The 6,798-nt window shown below is 26.4% G+C and overlaps 1 long non-coding RNA gene across 1 annotated transcript; it reads right to left on the reverse strand.

Annotated features, from left to right (window-relative positions):
- Positions 1–1,831: 1,831 nt before the first annotated feature.
- On the reverse strand, positions 1,832–3,120 carry LOC107961802 (uncharacterized). Its single transcript, XR_001701417.2, has 4 exons — positions 2,871–3,120; positions 2,472–2,609; positions 2,292–2,354; positions 1,832–2,209 (listed from the first exon to the last, which is right to left on the reverse strand). It is a non-coding gene; the product is annotated as an uncharacterized lncRNA (long non-coding RNA).
- Positions 3,121–6,798: the final 3,678 nt, after the last annotated feature.

Below are 6,798 nucleotides of genomic sequence, written 5' to 3' on the forward strand. Positions count from 1 at the left end.
TCTATTTCAATAGTTTTTTATATTTATTAATTATCCCTTCTAATTTGATTTCATTTCAATTAAGTTTTACTTCAATTTATATATCTCATTATTTTTAAAAAAAAAAATCCTTTTAGCATTCATCTTTTATTTTTTTATTTTTTTATATACATTTTGAATTACCTTGATAAGTTTACTTTGTTTTTTTCAAAATTATTATTTTTAAATTCCTTTTTATATCATATTATTTTAACATTTTAGATAATATTTTTTTTATAAATGTTTTTGTACATTATTGTATATATAAATAATTCATGATAAGGTTAATTTTATTCCATGTATATTATTAATCTTATATTATTTTATACATATAATTTCCATTAAATTTATTCCTATATTTTATTATATATCTTTGCTATTTAAAGGAAGATCCTACATCTCAAATGTATTATTTAAATTATTATTATATATATATACATGTATATTGGTACATATGTTTGATTTATATACATCATTAAATCCATGTTATTTTATTCATATAATTTCTTTTAAATTTATTTGTATACATCATTATGTTTTTAAAATCTATTACATATACAATCTATGATAACATTAATTTAATTTTATATATATTATTAATCTCATGCTAATTTTTACAAATAATTATTCTTAATATATATGCATGTTTTGTGAATTTGTTATGTGTATTATATCTTATAATGTATTTTTATTATTCTTTCATAGCTTATATATTATTTAAGAATCATGTACATTGTCAAATTTTTAAATGAATTTATGTTTAAAATATTTTGTATATAATTTGCTTCAAACTTTTATTCTATAATATTTATTTCAATAATTATATATCCCAAGTTTTTATACAAGCTTGTCAACTTATATTATGTGTTCATTAATTTATCATTATTTTGAAAATGTCTTACACCACATTGACTTCTAAATTCCATTTTATTTTGTACATGTTTTGGGGATTATTTTATATTGTGCCATATTTATTTTTTATGTATATCATTTAGTCATTGTTTTGTTCATTATATTAATTGTGCTCCATCCATGATTAAGAATTTGGTTACATTTACTTAGAATAGTTGTACATAATTGTTGGATTTATTAATTGTGGTTTATTGTACTATATGTACATATTGTTTCATGTTCATTAATCCTTTTCTATACAAATGTTTCGTTACAATGCATTAAGTATTCCATCTATTTTAAAACAAATAAATGCGTTTTGAGCGAAATTCCAATTTTCCTTATTATTCAAAAATTCTACAATAAGGCAATATCCAATATTTGGGAATTCCAGAAATCGTGCCCTACCGTGCTGGGTATGATTTTTTGGTGAACTAAATATTTGGATATCATTTTATAATTTTAGGGTACAAGTTTTTGAAAGTCAAAAATCAATCGTATCTTTGAAGATATAAAGGATCGTATCCAATCGTGCTGGGTATAATGCTGCATATTTTTGAAACGAGAGAATTTTGACAGTTAAATTGAACTATTAATCATTTTAAAGAACTATGCTTTGAACGATATTTTTTTAAAATCTTTGATATAAGGATAGCATCGAATCAATTTGGTACCAATTTTTAGACGTAATGAAGATGCTCACATTTCCTCATACGTAACCGACTCCCAAACTCATTGTTTTAAAAAATTTTACAAAATTATTTTAAATAGAATAAAAAATTTTAGTAGATGACCTACTCCCACCTAAGCAAAGAGATTGGTGGCTACTCCACAGGTTGATGGTTTCGACAATAAGGTAGAATCAATTAGGAATTCCAGTGAACTAAGTAAAGTGGCAGAGCTTATTAATGAACAAAAGATAGAATGGAAGTCTGATTTAATTTATTCTACCTTCTCTAGAGAAGAAATAATTAGAATTGTACGAATTCCCTTAGCAATGGAACCTCATGCGGACTTCATGGTATGGAAGGGGGAGGCCCAGAGAGAAATCTCGGTGAGAAGTGCTTGTAAACTATTACATGGCTTTATTCTTAATTATTTACAGACTGAGGCTAAGTTATTTTACAAAAAAATTATTGAATATTCACATTTCAGTGAATTAAAATCCTAATCTAGAAAATTTCTTGGAATTTTATTCCCCATTTTGTTAATCTTCGGTGCAAGAGATTGCTCTCAGAGGTAGTCTATCCCAGATGTGGGGTAGCTGATGAAAACATTGACCATATCTTCAGAGAATGCCCTGTGGCACGAGAAGTTTGGATTAGCTTGAATTTGGAATGGGTATTAACAAATTTATTTTTATCACACTGGGAGTGGTTTACCTGGGTGTTCAAGAACAGTTCCAGCATTCAATGTCGAGTATTTTGTTGCTCTTTGTGGGCGATCTGGACGGCCAGAAACAAAGCATTACATGAGGGAAAGAAAAGTACAGGTCCAGAAATAGTTGCATGTATAAACAAATATATTAAGGAACTAGAAGGGTGTGAGATTCAGGATTTTACCACGAGGCATGAGTCTATAGGTTGGTGCCCACCAATTGATTCCATTGTCAAATTGAATTTCAATGCCGCTTTTGATGACTCTCAGGCAAAATTAGTCTCATGGGTGGTGGCTAGAAATGCTTCGGGAGAGGTCCTCACCTTCAAAACAGAGGTCAAGCAATGTTTTTGGGAAAACAGATGGGGTTCATATCAGTTATCATCGAATGAGTTTTAGTATCAGTAATAAAAAAAAGTAACTCAGAGAATACTAATAAATAGGTGATTGGGGGTAAAATAAGGAACATTCAGCAGCAAAAGCAATTTTTTCACCAAATAACCTTTCAACATACAAACAGATTTGCAAATATTATGGCTCACAACTTAGCTAGAGAAGCGATGAAAGAAGAGTCGCGAACTTACCTGGTCGGAAAGGTCCTTGAGCCAAAATCATTGGAGATGGATCCACGGAGAAGAAATGAACCTGATTGATGGTTGTTTGATAGAGGGTCTCTGCGTGGAAAGTAAAAAGGAAAGTGGAAATTAACGGGTTTTGGAAACCGCTTTTCTGGGGATTAGAATTGATGCATTAAATGCGAAATGCTAATTAGATTCCAACTGTTATCAGACTGGATGTTTTATTTAATTTCTGTTTAGTTTTTTCATCTATTTCTTTAGGAATCATTTAAGTTTTTGCCATAGTTGGGTTTTGTTTTTTGGTGGGCTTGTGGATTTTGATAGCCCATTTGTATCTTTTCTTTCTTCAATATACTAGTCTGATTTTTCTCAAAAAAAAAAAAAAAATCCCCTTAAGAGTTACTTTATCATGAACATGCCAAAGTGATTTCCTTAATAAAATGTGAGAAAATTAAAAATAATATTAAGACAAGATTAACTATATTTTATATTAGTTTAAGGTATTAGTCTATTAATAAAATGTAAAAAAAAAAGTTATTGCCTTCTTTCTTTGTCATACTAAATTTTCTCTATTATTTAAATAGATTATTCGCAAGTATTATATATACATTTTTTTTATTTATTCCGAAACAAGTTTTATATATACATGATTTTATATGTGCATTATTATATTTATAAAATATATGTACGACAAATTTGAAACAAGTTTACATTCAATTAACATTATAAATTAAAAAAATTTAAAATATCAATTAAAATTTATTATTGAATATTTAATCTAAATATTTATTAAGAGTAAAGTTTATTATAAAAATTAAATACATGAATATTATCTTTTATTTAATAATGATAAATTCATAAATCATTATTACATTCTTAAAAAATTACTCAGTGAATAAAAAATAATAATGTAACTTTCTTATATTTTAATAAATATTAAATGTTATAAAATAACTTTCCAAGAAATTAGATTGCATTGGAAGCACCAAATGCTACCTAACTTTCCTTATTCTAGTCTCCGATTGTGAAAGTAACTCTCATGCATAGCTATTTAAGGATGTTGTTTTAATTAATTAATTTATTTATTTTTATTTTAAATGAAATTATTATATGTTTTAATGATATTTCATTGAAATTTTTTAAGGTTGCATGCGTACTTAACTAAGGACATAATGATGTTTCATTATTTAATTGATTAAATGCCTTCACTTCTATTTTTTTATCATTAAATTTTGTTTTTAATTTTTTTTATTTCCTAAAATTTTCATTAAAGTAAGCTAGTGATTAATTAGGATTATAAAATTTATATTATTTTTATTTAAATGGAAAAATAATTTGAATATAATTAGTATATTAAATTATGAATTTCATGCTTCCTGATATAAAATTTTGAATTCCATTAAATGTTAATGCTTATTTTCTTGAGTCCTGAGTTTGATTCTTCTCTTATTTACATTTGTATTTTTTATTTCATGTTATTTTAAGTTTTTTATTTTTAATTTATGTTTATAATTAATAAATATATTATTTTCAAGTTTTTTTTATTTTTAATTCATCTATGTTTTATTTATAAAATCAAATAATAAATATGTAATTATTTTTTAAAAACATTAACTATTTCTTTAGATATATTTTTCTTTATATATAACATTTATATGTCAATTTTTTTTATATTCCGACTAATAAACTCCAAGCTCCAAACAACGATTCGATGATTGATACGGTGAATTAGTACCATGGACGAGTATAACATACTTTAGATCCAAGTTGATTTGATGGCCAGTGTTGAAGATTAAAGAAGAAAGCTTTTGGATTTTGGTTTGAATATTTGTAACGTTCAAAGTTAATTTATGGGAAAAAAAACTAAATTGTAGAGGAGACCTTTCGATTGGTATAGACAGTATAGGCAAAGAAGGACATACAACAACGATTTTAACAGCATAGTTACTTAAATGAAAATTTTTGAATTCATTTAACTCGGACTTAAAATTAAAGGCGAAGGTAGAAAATTTTTTGGAGGGTCGAAATTAAATTGTATTTTTTGTTAATCGTAAAAATGGAATTTCACCATTTTAATAGCCTATATCTTTATAATTTTTAAAGGATTAGATCAAATTTTTATCGTTTTTGGGAGGACCAAAGTGTAATTTTACCTTTATTAATTTAAAATTTTATAAATTTTCCATTTTAAAGGGATCAGAACTTGCTCAAAATAATTCAATTTTGAAAAGATCGAAATTCATAATGATCCAATAAAAACTTGAAATAATCTAAATCCAAACTCAAAAATTTAAAATAACTCAAATTTGGAAATGATAAATTAAAAAAATTAAAAGTATTGATACAATAATTTTTTTTATACAAGTGAATAATTGAGGAAGGAGATCGAATCATAAACTTCAAATCAATCAAATTAAAATCCTAACGAGTTATGGGAGATCAAACTGAAAAATTGGTAAGATTCAAAGGCATGTTTAAAATTTAAGGCTTATTAATATTTTTTTTCAAAATATTTTAAACCTGAGAGTTAATAAACCTTGGTCCAAGTGCTGTCAAACTTGGCAAACTTAATTTTTACAAACCTAGCTCTAATACTATCAAATGTAGCGTCTCAACCTGAATCCAGAATGTCACATCTCTTCGTTGATCATCAAAACATACCACAGAAGCCACCATTCAGACTGTATAGGTACACGCTTAATTACCAATAAATAAATGAAATTAAACACGCAAGCCCTAAAATCATGCTCTTCTAACAAAATCATTAAAATGACATTCAAGGGTAAAAATGTCTTTTTACATACAATAAACGAAACATTCATAAAACCACAAATTTAAACATGCATACATGCTATGGCATATTATTTCAAATATTAATTGGAAGAAAAGACTAGAACCGGTAAGTAAAACTCATTTAATTTTAAAAATAAAGGTTAAGGACTAAATCATAATTTTGGAAAATTTTCCAAAAAATATATTTTTATAATATTGAAAGTAAAATTATAAAACTAATCTTATAAAACTTGGTCGTGCAAATTTTCTAAACATTGTATTATTTTTAAGGGATTTGATTACTTAGTATAAAAATCAGGACTAAATTGTCATAACCACAAAACATGCCAAATTTCTTTAATCTAACATATTATATAGCATACATAAAACACACAAACATGTTTACAGTTATTAAAACATAAAACAATACAATTCAAAACTTCATCCAATTATCTATACTACCATGCATTTACAAGTCCACAACCAATTTACCATACATACCATCTATTAACATGTATACTCGTTCAAGCATTTCAAGTAACATTCTAAAACAATCCAAAGTCCTAAAAATCAATTAAACAGATCATAATGTCTTATTACAATCCAAACAAAACAAAGTCTAATTCCCTCTATGGATAAGTCCAACATAGCCTTTATTATTTGCAAATTCAAACCAAGTCACCTACTTAAAAAATTGCCTTGCTTTGAATCACCACTTGCATACTACCCCCCTCCTCACACAAGCTATTTTTCTGCAAAATAAACATAAGAAAGTGTAAGCTTTTTCAAATTCAGAGAGTGCTCATGGTTTGCAACCATTAGGCATAAAATACATAGTTGAAGAGAGCACACTAAGTCAAGAAATCATGGTATAGCATCAAAGATATCTCATTACACTCATAACGATATATTGGCATAATGTGACAAGGAACATATATATAATCAGTAATGCATTGGATAAGCAGATCTCCAAACACTCCATATGACTCAAAGAGTCATACACTATCTCCATATAAGTGTAGCATGAATGCTAACACTCTCCAAACACTCCACTCTATCTATAACGAATGGAGCTATGCTCTACTTTCCATTATCCCTCTATCGTTATCTTCGGGACATAATGCCTCATCATAAACAATAAAGGTGAGTACTCACTATCTTA

Source organism: Gossypium hirsutum, chromosome A06 (assembly GCF_007990345.1).
Source record: "Gossypium hirsutum isolate 1008001.06 chromosome A06, Gossypium_hirsutum_v2.1, whole genome shotgun sequence".
In the NCBI taxonomy this organism is placed as follows: domain Eukaryota; kingdom Viridiplantae; phylum Streptophyta; class Magnoliopsida; order Malvales; family Malvaceae; genus Gossypium; species Gossypium hirsutum.